Source organism: Danio rerio, chromosome 3, assembly GCF_052040795.2.
Source record: "Danio rerio strain M-AB ecotype USA chromosome 3, GRCz13ab, whole genome shotgun sequence".
NCBI lineage: Eukaryota > Metazoa > Chordata > Actinopteri > Cypriniformes > Danionidae > Danio > Danio rerio.
This window is the reverse complement of record NC_141023.1, coordinates 51,198,791-51,213,134: the sequence shown is the minus strand read 5'-3', so window position 1 is coordinate 51,213,134 and position 14,344 is coordinate 51,198,791. Positions and strand designations below refer to the sequence as shown.

The 14,344-nt window shown below is 34.7% G+C and overlaps 2 long non-coding RNA genes across 12 annotated transcripts in view; one reads left to right on the top strand and one right to left on the bottom strand.

Moving 5' to 3' along the window:
• The window catches only part of LOC147846039 (uncharacterized), a 531,070-nt gene extending 517,429 nt beyond the window's left edge, over positions 1–13,641 (bottom strand). For both annotated transcript variants that reach the window (XR_015481246.1, XR_015481247.1), the window contains exon 1: positions 10,231–13,641. This is a non-coding gene — a long non-coding RNA (uncharacterized LOC147846039). The remainder of the gene's footprint in view (positions 1–10,230) is intronic.
• LOC147846036 (uncharacterized) overlaps positions 1–14,344 on the top strand; it is a 249,001-nt gene that overhangs the window by 19,405 nt on the left and 215,252 nt on the right. For 8 of the 10 annotated variants that reach the window (XR_015481218.1, XR_015481222.1, XR_015481220.1 and 5 more), the window contains one exon: positions 7,528–7,608. This is a non-coding gene — a long non-coding RNA (uncharacterized LOC147846036). Of the gene's footprint in view, positions 1–7,527; positions 8,250–8,447; positions 8,583–14,344 lie in introns of those variants that run through there. The other 2 variants (XR_015481221.1, XR_015481227.1) reach the window with 1 other exon arrangement.

Below are 14,344 nucleotides of genomic sequence, written 5' to 3'. Positions count from 1 at the left end.
TCATAAGCTGCTGAAAATCAGTTCCCAAAGTTTAAGAATCGATTCTAAAGCGTGATTTGACTGACATGAAAAGTGGCCAATCACAGTCGACCTTGTCAAGTTTTGCGTGAAACATAAGGGCAGGACAAAGGCTTTCTGAGTTGCAGAGACAGAAAAAACAACTTAAAAACATATGTTTTGTTGGAATAATGCTTCTCGAATGTTTTTACCATAGAGATGTCTAGCAGAGTAATTAAACCGCAGACATATTTCCTGCCTATTTTATGATCTACATAGACGTTTCGCTCTCTGACAGAGAGTCGACTCGCCTCTGACCTGTCACTCTAAACACAGTATGAATGGCGGCACATGAATGGAGGTATTGCGCAATTACTCATTTCTGCAAATGTGGAAAAAGGCTTTTTTTTAACACGAGAGCCCATTCATGTACGCAAATTGCTAAAACAGATATGCGAGCTCTTAAATAGGCTTTTTTCAAATTAACTGCAAGTGCTCTCATGATCGCGTGTGTGCTCAGATGGAACACAATCGCGATCTGTTCACTATAAAAGTAGACATTACTTATCTTTGCTTCTTGACTAAATTTAGTCAAAAGTATTCAAAGCTATCAAGTAGGGCTGTGCAATTAATCGAAAATCCGATTTCGATTACGATTATGGCTTCTAACGATTATGAAAAACCATTAATCGAGATAAACGATTATTGCATCATATACCAAAAGCGCGAAAGACCACGTGCTTATCTGTGTGTGCAACACACGCACATGCATAAGCACGCGGTCAGCATTCGGTCTCATTCTCACACTGAGGTGAGCAGAGGAGCGCAGACATCTAAAGTAATCTTAACATGAGCGCTTTAATGGTCAAATAGGTGTCAAAACGCGGTGATTAGTGGTTATTCATATTAACCCTCATTTGCGTAATAAACAAACATATATATATATATATATATATATATATATATATATATATATATATATATATACAGTTGAAGTCAGAATTATTAGCCCTCCAGAATATTAGCAACCCTTTTCCTCCAATTTCTGTTAAATGGAAAGAAGTTTTTTTAGACTTATTTCTGAACACAATAGTTTTGATATATCATGTCTAATTACTGATTTGTTTTATCTTTGCTATGATGACAGTACATAACATTTTACTAGATGTTTTTTAAAATACAAGCATTCAAATTAAAGTGCATTTCATAGTCCTAATTAGAGTAATTAGACAAGTCATTGTATAACAGTAGTTTCTTCTGCAGACAATCAAAACATATATTGCTTAAGGGGGCTAATAATATTGACCTTAAAATGGGTTTCAAAATATTTAAACCTGCTTTTATTCTAGCTAAAATAAAACAAATAAGACTTTCTCCAGAAGAAAAAAAATATTAGAGGAAATACTGTTAAAATTCCTTGCTCTGTTTAACATAATTTGGAAAATAGTTATTTAAAAAAAACAAAATTCTCAGCAGCGCTAATAATGTTCACTTCAACTGATAATCGTTTTGAATAATCGTGATTACAATTATGACCAAAATAATCGTGATTATGATTTTTTCCAAAAACGAGCAGCCCTACTATCAAGTATTTAGAACAAGACTGATGCATGATCGATGACAATGCTAATGGTCTTATTTGGCTGTATTGTTAAGTGAAACTTACTTTTAGCAAAGGTGGAACTTTTTTATTTCTTTACGACAAAAGAACTTTGCTGGAAATGTTTCTGGGTGAGGTATTTGTGTGATTTATACATTTAGCTGTATTCTGATCTGTCTTAAAGCATTACAGGTCAAAGCAATCCATTGTTACTTATTGTTTATTTATCAAAATTAACAATAAGGCTCTTAAAGCACTGCTTTGATAAATGTATTGTAGACATATTTCAAATACCTCAAGTAAAATGAAGTCATTTGTTATATTTTTTAACTGAAAGTGTACTTGTATTTTTTGTGAAGTTTGTATTTTAGTTTAAGACCAAGTGTAAAATAAAATGTGATGTACAGCTATTTAAGAAACAAAATTGCCATATTGTAAAAAAAATAGTGTAAAATTTGTAAATAAAAGGCTAAATTTAAATCTTTTCACTGTATACTTAAATTAAACCTTTCAAAGCTTGAAAATATTGTTTAGTTTTAGTTTGTTGTAGTTTCACCAGTGCTATTGAAAAAGATTAATTGTCATAAAAGGAAAAATCGACCGCTTTGAGATTTAAGCAATTAAACCATTCAATCAGGTTTACACTTAAAAAAGTGATTTCATAATGAAAATTAGATATTTTTTTTCAAAAGTAACCAACTAGTACTTTTTAAAAGAGTACTTAGTACTTTTACCTAATATTATTATTATTTACTAAAGTTTGTGTTATTCTAGCAGTGTAATAGTACTTTAACTTGAGTACAAAAAACATTTCACAAGCATTTAGTGCAGGTTTATTATATTATTAATATGTGATTAATAAACATTATTATTATTATTGTTATTATTATTACTATTATTAATGGTTTTTATTTGTATCAATTCCTATGGAATGTTTTATGGGTTGCTGAGAATACATTTCAGGTCTTCAATACAAGCATGTCAGTCTTGAAAATAAAAAATAGGTGCTGTAAAAAGTGCTTAAAAGTCCTTTATTTTCATTAGGCTGTGCCTGTATGAACACAGTAAAATCTTCAGAGTAAAATTTACTCAGTTTAGAGAACATTTGGTTCCTCTCTAAATTGAGTAAAGTTTACTCAGCAGCAGAGTTAAAGTTAATGAGACAATGATGGGGTTAATTAAGTGATGAGTGAGGACAGATGATGGACACCTGCTGTTAATAAGCAGAAACAAAAGAGAAACACAAAACTAAATTACCTTCAGTCACAGTCGTAGATGAAATAAACTGAAATAAAACACATCGAATCTCTCAAAATCTCAGCAAAGGATCATTAAGTAACTCCACAAACAGCAGCTTTACTTATTAACAACCTGTTTGGCCTTATTTCTGTCACACTATAAAATTCCATATAGTGATAATATTAAGAATTAACTTTTTTTACAACAACAACATAAAAAAACAAAACTACTTTTTGTGTTTAAGCTGTCACCGTTGAGGAGAACAGTAGCTGCTTTACTTGGACTCTGACTTAATTTCTAATGATAGTTTCTCTTTGTTTGCTAAATAGTGTATTGTGGCAAATATTATATAAAGAGATCAGTTAGGGTCTGAATAATTGAATCTGTGGTGGTTTAATCACTGGTCAAATTGGTAAAATTAGTTTTGACCTATTAAGTTTAAATATTGTTGTATCACAAAAGGAGCACTGTATTAAGAAACGAAGCTCACAAATACTTTTGTCAGATCATGAACCATTTAAGACCCACAGACATAAAGAATCAGCGTATGCTTCTCATCTATGGTGAGTTTTTTTTCCCCTACAGTGCATGCTGGGAACTATGGATGAATGTTGTATGATTGTCATGACTGCAGCCCAAAAACAAAATTTCTAACCACTGTTGAGATAGATACGCTAATTATTGATGTCTGTGTCTCGAAAGTTAATCAGATGCTCAATGTATTTTAATATAACACCACAGCTGAGATCCATTCTCTTGAAAAACACTGAATGTTGGTTCTTATGTAGTGGTGGGCAAAGCGAGGCTTCGTGAAACACTGAAACAGTCGAAGCAAATGTGTTGAAGCTTCGAAACGTTTCGAAACCTCTCTCTACAGTGACATCTAGTGGTCATTTTTTTATGTATTGCACTGAAACAGCTTCAGCAAAGAACGATTGAACAAATTTAGGCATTAAATCCAACTTTGTACCTAAATTCCTCAAGTAACATAGTTCAGTGGGTAAGGTATTAGACTTCCATGCAGGGTTAGTCAGTTTCGAAGCCAGTCTGTCGCAGTTGTTTTAAAATGCCTTAATACCAGTTGGTAATGCTTTTCTCTTGTATCGTTTTGTTTCAACATTAGTCTGATATCCGAATAAACAATTTGTGAATAAATATGTCTTGTTTTTGTCTTAAAACAGGGTTGTTGCTAGATCAAAAACGGTGGCCTGAAGTTATCAAGAATTATTTATATTATTCATTCAATTTCCCATTTATTGTATTTTATTAATGTCTACCCTAACCCTAAACCCAACCATACTGTAAAAATATTTATTAATGTTTTACAGTGTTACAAAAATGATGCTAAATTGATGGCATAACTGTAGCTGTATCCTATTTAGGCTATACAAAACAGAAACATGATTAAAATACATAAAACCATGATTTCAGAGTATTTGTACAAGTTGGGATTCGAACCCAAAACATCATGCAAAGCATAAAATCATTAAACAACCACACAGACCTCTAAGCCATATGAGACAGAGAGTGATTGGAGACCTTGGCACTCAAATGATAATTCGCCAGGTCTCGAAACGTTTCTAAGCTTATCGATGCTTTGAATCGCTTTAGTCACGTGACTAGGTGTTTCGAAACACTTTAGTCACGTGACTTGAGTGCTTCGGATCATGCTTCGGTGCAGTGTTTCGAAACACTTGCGCTTCGGGATCTCGACACTGTGTCGAAACATCAGTTTCACGTCAGCCATCCCTACTTATATGATAAATCATCATCTAAACATAATTTCTTGTACAGTTACTCTTATCAAGAGTAAGAATCAATACAGGAGTAGTCAACTTGATCACATTTGCTCTCTTTATACTATCATTGCAAGTAATGAAAAATTAACATTAGAAATCGAGTCCAAGTAAATCAACCACTTGTCTCCCCGATGGTGACATCAGGCAAAAAAAAAACAAAAAAAAAGTTTTTTTTTTGTAAAATGTAAATAACTAAAATGTAGTGATGTGACGTTGTGCGCCGAGGCTTCGAAGCATGTATCAAAAAAACGATACATCTCGCAGTGAAGCAGTGTACCGGAGCTTGATTCGTTTTGCTATCATCATGTGATCAGTGACGTCCGAAGCTTCATTTTCGCCTATACCCACGTGACTGCTTCAAATTTTGATTCAAAGGTTTAAACACCCTTATAGTAAAGTGTATAGCGAGAGATTAGGCGTCGATTACATACATTTGTACTGTTTCAAGGCACTGCACCAGTCCCACACACCAGTAATTAAACTAAAATACAATAGTAATTTTTAGTAAAAAGGTTTTGAACCATACTAAAGTGTATTAGCGTATTTTTTTTTACAACTATCTTTAAAGAAAACCACCGCATATCGTAGTATTGTCTTTAATAGAGACCATCTGGCGAGCGCATCCTTATAGTATCAATCACATGGCGTTCTTCTAGAGCAGTCGCCTCCTACACAGGAATCGCTGGTTTGATCCCCGCTTGGAGCAGGGCTAATTGTATTATAATAAACTTTTGATTACCTTGGATTTTACCACAGTCATCAGTTGTGTAATGTAATATATCTTGTGTAAAAACTACAGTAATTGAGTAATTTGTTTATATTGCTGTTGTTGTATTACTACATGAATGAGTTGGTCAGTTGTGAACATTTTACATTATGGCAACACAGTGCTTTCCCACACTTTCACCAGAAGAGGTCCTCATTGAGCTCTGATTTAGAAAGCTTCAAGTAACGAACCTTTTTCCGATACAATTGAGTCGAGCGCTTCACTGGTTCAGAAAGCTTCATTTCACCATCACTACTAAAACGGTTAATTCTCAATAAATCTCATATGGACTTTTGTGAACATCTGATAGAAATAAAGTCAATCAGGTAACCAATGAGCGAAGCTGCTGCTGCTTCTCTTCTGTTTCTGCTTTTTAACAGCAGGTGTTCATCATCAGTGCTTAATCATCACTTAATTAACCCTATCATTGTTTCATTAACTTTATCTCTGCTTCTGAGTAAATTTTGCCCAATTTAGAGAGGAACCAAATGTTCTCTGAACTGAGTAAATTTTACTCTGAAGATTTTACTGTGTATGCGCTGCTCAGGTACTGCTTTCGCTTGCGGTCTGAAACAGGCGTTACACGCAACTTTTGTAAAGACAGGTGCTGTGCGCTTTAGAATGCTTAGTTTAAGCAAATTGGACGAACGTGATCACGCGTGTAGATCTGAAGAGTGTCGCTCTCGTTCACCAAAAACCAGGCTAAATGCGCTGTACTAGGTCATGTGCGTCTGTTCCCTAGCGACAATAACAAACGCCTGATATCACCTGTTCGTATTCCTCAAAGTTGTTTAAAATTAAATGTTTAGTGGTGGTGTGACACAATGCCTATGTGTGTCTTTTTTTATGCACCCCTTTCTTGCTTCTTACATTGCAGCACTGAAATTAGGCACCGAAATTCATATGCTGATTTAATACCGGAACATACCAGTTACCAAGATACCGATGCTATAATGGCACCGGGTTTCAGTACCCAACCCTATTAAGCACATACAGTATAGTTTCTCAACACCTTATTTGCTATAACTAATGAGTTATAGATATGGATTATATATATATATATATATATATATATATATATATATATATATATATATATATATATATATATATATATATATATATATATATGAGTAGAAACACAGTTCAAACAATCAGAGAAACATTAAAATAGAAGAGTAAAGGTTCAAGAGCTCAACTAAAGCAGCCTCTGATCTCCATGATGGTGTGGTCAAATGAAACATTTTACAATAAAAATAGAAACTTCTGTTAATTATCAATATTCTTGCAGTTGCAGATATGATAGAAATGAAGCCAAACTAATCAGTGAAGCTGTTAATGCTATTATTTAATGGAGTTGTTTAATCCTCTGTTTTAATTCAGTTGGTTTGGCGAAAGGGTGTCTTTATAGTTTTATTTCTTGTCCTTTCCTTCAGTGATTGGGCTTGTTAGCAGCAGCTATTCATCAGTGTCTAAATTCACTTATTTGTGTTCATTCACTCTGTCTAATGGACTAAACTAATTGATTAATTTAGGCACTAATAAATGAGGGTGTATGGTGAGATTTCAGACACTGATTAGTTTTTCAAAAAAACAAAGGCTAGATCTAGTCCAGTTATTTTCCGTATATTTTACAGAAATGAGCTGTTAATCAATTAACAGATTTTCACTGTAGATTGTACATTACAGACTTTTACTGTTAAAATCACGGACATTTCTTACAGTGCAGTGAAACTAGAAACTAGCTAGGTTACTATCAAATGCAAATAAAACGAGCAACATAATAGCCTATTAACATTCAATATTTAACTTTGTTTGGTTAATTCATGTAAGTAACGTTTTTTTACTTTTATTTATTTTTACGTTTATTTATGTTTATTTTTGTTTATTTTTTATATTTAAAATCCATCCATCACTTTGACAACAATAAATCTTTTTCTAATGAGTGCATCTTTTAAAACAGGATATAATTTTCATATTCAATTGAATTAAAAATATAGAAGCACAGTTAAACAAATTTAAGTCATAAATATAAGTCATGTTTTGTGAAACACTAATGAACAATCTTTTCTTGTTCTGACTGTGTTATCCCCTTGTGTTTAACAATGTCTTTCTTGTCCCTTCAGGATGCAAACCAACAACATTGTCAGAGTTTCGAGATCAGTGCAGAAAATGGAAGACTACATTTCACTCATTTTTGGAAAGTAGTAAGATATAACAAACTTTCACATTGTTTACATTAATATGTTTCTCTCAAAAAAATATTTGTAATATTAATGCAGGGTGTTTGCAGATTCTTAAGTCTTAAAAAGTCTTAAATCTCATAGTATAGCAATAAGGCCTTAATTAGTCTTAAAAATGGCCTTTTCAAAAATGGCCAGGTACAAAAGAGAAAGTGATAAATCGAAGACATTGATGAGAAATAAAGCAACATATTTGATAGTTGAGAAAGTGCTGCTCCGCAGAAAGCTACTGAACAATGAAGCAAGATACCCTCTCTTGGCCATGGTTGCGAAAAAGTATCTGTCCATTTGCGTGGTTTTCCGCTACATTCATTCTTCCATTGGCGGGCGCCATGCCAAAATTCATCCCGCCATGGCTACATTACAGCTTCTCATTCAAAACATTCAATCGTGTTTTTTTTTTAATAGTGGGTAATAATCGCACCAAACTGTATAAAAGGGAAAGTGAATTATAACAGCACAAACTTTTCTGTAACCGTAGTAGTGCTGTGCATTATTTGTTTAACCCTTTAAGGTTGGCTGACTGACAGGTGCATGATGCATGAGGCCAGCAAACATGACGTATAGCTGTTTCACTTTACTTCAGAGCGCATTAATTCCGCTCTGTAGGTTTATTGGAGACATTCATAAATATTCCTAGCAAATTTAATAAATGTTGAATGACATTTTTAGGCGAATCATACCTTAAAAACACAGTATGTGACTCTTTCAACACCATTTGGAGGTATCCATGTCGCTGAGCAATGTATGTGAAACAATGAAAAGACTTACTTCTCTCCTGAACTTGAAAATATGATTGGCAGAATAGTAAAAATGCTGGATTAAGATCATGTAGGGGGTCGAATCAAGATCGTGATGTTTTTTCGATTAATTGTGCAGCTCTAATCCACAGGTTTGACAAACGAGCGTGTGTGTATCATAGCGACAATTAAATATTCAATAAAAAAAAATTTATATATATATATATCTATCTATATATATATATATATATATAAGGGATGTAACGGTATTGTAAATACCGTCATACCGCAATATATATTTTTTTCGATATTACCGTAGTCGCATGACTCTGTAAAACTATAGGTCTTCTGAGAAAATTTGCTCAGGCGAATGAAGCGAACGAGCGGAAACTACAATTCCCATCAGCCCATTCGTGGCCATCATCCTTCGCGGTCTGTTGTCACTACAGATCCAGTAATGCGGAAATGGAGTGTGCTTCTAGTAGAGGGGATGAAAAAGAGCTGGAGATGATCGAAACCTAAAGCGGGTCTTGTCGCCATGCGCGTACTGAATAGCGGTGTTGTCGCGCGCATTCTGATCGGCTGTGTTGTCGCGCGCGTACTGTAAAGCAGAGAGGGGAGTTGAGCGCGCATACTGAAGGGCGGGACGGAGCGTGTGTCACGTCGCGGGGGCACTTTTGATCATTTTGGAAGGGCACTTTCTATCCAAGACTAAAAAGGGCATGTGCACTGCACAGGTTGAGCCCTATGTGTGCACGTGCCTGCAAGTTGGGGAATACGAGTAATAACAGTCATGGGGACTGCAGAAACACAGCACACTGTTCAGATTGATGCAGACATTGACTTGTACCGCAAAGAGACCCTCTATCTCACTCATGGCTTGTCCTCTCAAGTGGGGGAAAGACAATGCACAACGTTATCCACTGCTGTCAACCTGGGCCAAGTCATATCTCTCTGTCCCAGAAACCTCAGTCCCAAATGAGAGGGTTTTTTCTGTTGCAGGGGACATTGTAAATACCCAGAGATACCAGCTTTTACCAGATTATAGTTATATGATAATTTTCCTTAAAACCCATCCCTATCTAAGTGAGTGAGTGAGTGATTAAATGTTGAATGTGATGAGTTTTCAACAATACTAAATTGAAACTTTATTTTTTTACATGGTTTAATAATTTTTTGTTATTAAAATTGAAGTTCCTGTTTCAAAGCTTACAGATAGATGGCTAATTTGTATGTCATTGACACTTTTGGCACTTTTTTGGAGTATTTTCATAAGTTTTGTTTTTCCTGTAAATGATTCAATAAATACCGTACCGTGACATTCATACCGAGGTATTACCGTACCGTGAAATTCTGATACCGTTACATCCCTAATATATATATATATATATATATATATATATATATATATATATATGTGTGTGTGTTGTTTCATAAAACTATGACATCATTCAGAAAACAATTAAATCAACTCTGTTGGGTTATTAAAAATCACCATCAATATTGGTTAACACAGTAATGATTTAAAGAGGTGTGAGCAGTGGCGTATTTATAGGCATGGGCAATATGGTTGATGCCCAGGGTGGCATCTTGCTGGGGGTGGCACGTGGAGACTGTGTGAAAAAAAAAGAGCCCGAGTAAAAGCTTTAAGATACGATTTACTTCATGCAAGTGTATTAATTTAAAGTAGTAATCCCAGAATAAAGACATTAGAGGCCATTTACATATGGCGTATTTTGCATGCACAAGTTTGTTATTGTCTATGTGCAACTGAAACAACAGTGATGAAGGCAAACTGACGCATGAATGCACGCAGAAAACCATTCCCCCACGCCTCACGCGCTACCAAGCTGGCTCCGACTCCCGGTTATACCTCCACTGCTCTGCTCCTAGTGTGAATACCAGTTGTTTACATGCACACCAATAAAATACACGCCACTCATTTACTGTGAAACCGGAGTAACTTTTATACAGTTTTCATCTACAATATCCGCTTTTGTTTCTTCTCGCACCAAACAATAATGTATTAATAAAGCAGGCCCGGTGCCAGGATGTCATAACTGAGGAGGCATTTCAATCCCATTACACTTGACCTGGTGACTGATTTTGGTCCCTCTATTTCTTTTCATTTACACTATTTATTTACTTATTTTTGACTTTGCATCAGTTGGTTCCTAAGTTACTGACTTAGACCAGGGACCGCGTACTTTTAGGAGCACATTTTTACATATATCACAAAATACTTAAAACATTATTCGAAGTCATTTGTTTTCATGCATCACTCTGCAGTCTTCATAAACAAGATAATTAAATAACTTAAACTCAAAATAATCTTCCTTTTTTATTTATTTGACAATTAACATTATACTGGTGTAGGGGAACACATTTCTAATTCAAGTACATCAAGGCACATTGCTGCACTTGTAAACTTTAACAGGCCTACAGTTGAAGTCAATTTATTTTGCCCCCCCATTTATTTAAAATAATGTTTCTAAAAATGTTTACAGTGTTTTCTAAAAAATAATTATTCTGGAGTCTAATAAGTCCTATTTCTTATTATTTTGTAAATAAAAGCAGTTTTTAATTTAAATAAAAATAAGGTCTGTATTATTAGCCTCCTTAAGAAATATTTACTGTACATTTTTGATTTACACAACAAATCAGTTACAAAATAATTTGACTAATTATTTTAAGTTTCGTAGTTAACTGATTAAGTCTAAATTAAACTTTAATCTTAATAAAAAAAAACTATAAAATACTTAAAGGGACTTTGTCTGAGTACAACCGTCTTGCAAAATTTAGTAAAATATTATGCACTGACTGTCAGCATGGGGAAGCTAAAACAGTTGAAATTAGAAATTAGTTAGTTAAACTATTATGCTTAAAAATGTGTTGTAAATAAATCATGTGTGGAAGACGGAAATCAAAAATTATTGAAGGTAAAACTAAACGAGTTGAATATGACTTACATGAACGAGACTGAAAACTACATTTGATCAATGTGTTACATCTGTTCTTTGGTACTTGCTGACTGTTTGTAAATTCAAGACTGCATTTCCTAACGTAAAACTATGTAAACTAGATTTCTGATGTATAATGGTCTCTGCATAGCCGAGGACTTTCTTTAATAACAGTGTTAAAATCTACAGTGTTAAGTCTAATATCATCAACAGTGGACATTTTGATAGTGTTTCACAACATGAACATGACTGAAGTTTGATCTTTTTATTACCTGTGTCAATTTGGTCGTCAACTTCTGACGAATGCGGGGAACTGATGCGCGCAGCTCTGTCACAGAGATAGCAAGTGCCGCAAAAACAGAGGGAGCGAGCATAAGTGCCCGAGAGAGCGAATTTGCTGGGCACCTAAAGCACGCGAGAGAGGCTCTGCCTTTGTGCCTTCAAGTCTAATGTGTCATTAAGTTTCACATGTTTCCCCCTTACACGCAACTTTTGTAAAGACTGTTGCTGTGTAAGAATCCTTGCTTGTAAAATACGCTTAGAAAGCTTAGTTTAAGCAAATTGGATGAACGTGATCACGCGTGTAGATCTGAAGAGTCTTGCTCTCGCTTACCGAAAACCGCTGGTTCCAGGCTGAATACGCTGTACTGCGCGCGTTGCGTGCGTCTGTTCCCTACCAACAATAACAATCGCCTGATATTGCCTGTCTGTATTTCTCAAAGTTGTTTAGAATTAAATGTTTAGTGATGCTGTGACACAACGCCTATGTGTGCCTTTTTTCATGCACCTCTTACATCCTTGCCGCAGCACTGAAATTAGGCACCGAAATTCATACGCTGATTTAATACCCGTACATACTGGTTACCAAGGTACCGGTGCTATAATGGCACCGGGTTTCGGTTCCCAACCCTACTAACGAGTGGTTTAAATCATATTTCATTCTACTTATTTCTTTCCATTTTAATAAAAATAACAAATGTTTAAAGTTTTAGGTAAAGACGGCAAAACTATGCCCCCACATCAATAAATAAATCATAACCGAATCATCAAGCTTCATTATCACATCCTGATCAGCGTTAAGAAAAAGTTAAATTTCAATTTAATGTCATTTAAATAATGGTAGCTATATATTACTTAATCACATTTTAAGGTGTTGGTGTAGCAAAACAGAACTGTCTACCCCAGATTCTCATGCAGTCTACCTGCAGCGCATGTAAGAGGTTGATCCGCTGCATTCACTTACTCACGCACTATTCATTTTTAACACTATAAACTTGACTCAGCAGGCTGATCTTTAGAATCAAAAGTAATTTTTTTAAGTCCACTGTAAAAAATGTCCGTGATTTTAACGGTATAATTCTGTACAATCTACAGTGTAATAAATATGGAAAATAGCTACTAGATCTAACCCTTGTTTTTGAGAAACTAATCAGAGTGTCTAAAATCTCACCATACACCCTCATTCACTAGTACATAAATTAGTCATTTAGTTCAGTCCACTAGACCACAGGTGTTAAACTCGGTTCCAAAAGGGTCGCAGCTCTGCACAGTTTAGTTCCAAGTCCTTCAGGCTTGTTTGAAACCTACAGGTAAGTGTGTTGGAGCAGGGTTGGAACTAAACAGTGCAGGGATGCGGCCCTCCAGGAATTGAGTTTGACACCCGTGCACTAGACAGAGTGAATGACCACAAATGACTGAATGATGAACACCTGCTGTTAACAAGCACAATCACTAAAGGCAAGAACAAGAAATAAAACTACAGACACTGTCTCACATCAAACCAAGTGAATTAAAACAGATGATTAAACAACTCCATTAAATAACAGCATTAGCAGCTTCACTGATTACAGTTTGACTTTAATTCTCTCATATCTGCAAGAGGATTTGATAATTAACAGAGGTCTATATTTTTTTTGAAAATATTTCACTTGACCTAACCATCATGGAAATCAGAGGCTGCTTTAGTCGGGCTCTTGATCCTATACTCTTCTGTCTTAATGTTTCTCTGGCTGTTATAACTGTGAAACTTATCAGTTATACCAAGAAAGATGATGAGAAACTCTACTATGTGTACTAAATTGTAGCTGATATAATATCTAGTATTTTAAAAACAAAGCCATAGAAAATAGTTTAATTGATATTTTTTTGGATATATTACAGCTTTTCGGGGAGTCTCAACAAACAATTATCAAGGAATTTCAATTTATGTAGTTTCATGCACAACTTTAAGATCTCGAGCAGCACATTATGACACACAAACATTAAGAATCAGGATATGAACCTTAATCATGGTTGCTAAAAAAAAAAAAAATGTATGCATAATTCATTCATGCTGCAATACATACTGGGTGCCAGCATAGTACAAAACTTCCAGCATGCATTGCAGCAAGAATATATTATACAGCTTAAAGTTCTTACAATCTCTTTCTTTTCATTTATTTTGTGTTGTATTTGGGGGGTAATATTTTAGTGGAATGTTTTGTATTCTGGGTTGATTTTTATTTGTTGTTTGTCACAATTTTTGAGATTCAAAGACAAATTTTTGATGTCTGTGAGTTTTAAGTTCTGCCCTAGATCAAACATTCTCATTGTGAATGGTGTATTTAGACCTGTTAAATAATTGTTGGGTGCTGTAGGTTAAGTGGTTTCATTTACATATGATATTCTTTCACACTAAAAACTAACAAGATATTCAACGAGTGCATGAGCAGGTGAGGGTGGTTTTGATATCATAGTTAATTTGATCAGACTCACTGTCGTTTTTTCTTTTGGCTTCCCATGCTACACAAGTAGTGCGATTAACACAACTAATTATAGTAAACAAAATTATAACTAGTGTCAGAACAAATCGTTGAAGAGCCCAACTAAAGCAGACTCTGTCCTCCATCATGGTGACTTCAAATGAACTACAAAAATTTCATTAAAAGCTTTTGTTAATGTGACAGAAATAAAGTCAAAGGTCAGTAATAAGTGAAGCTTCTGATGTTTGGGGAGTTGTTT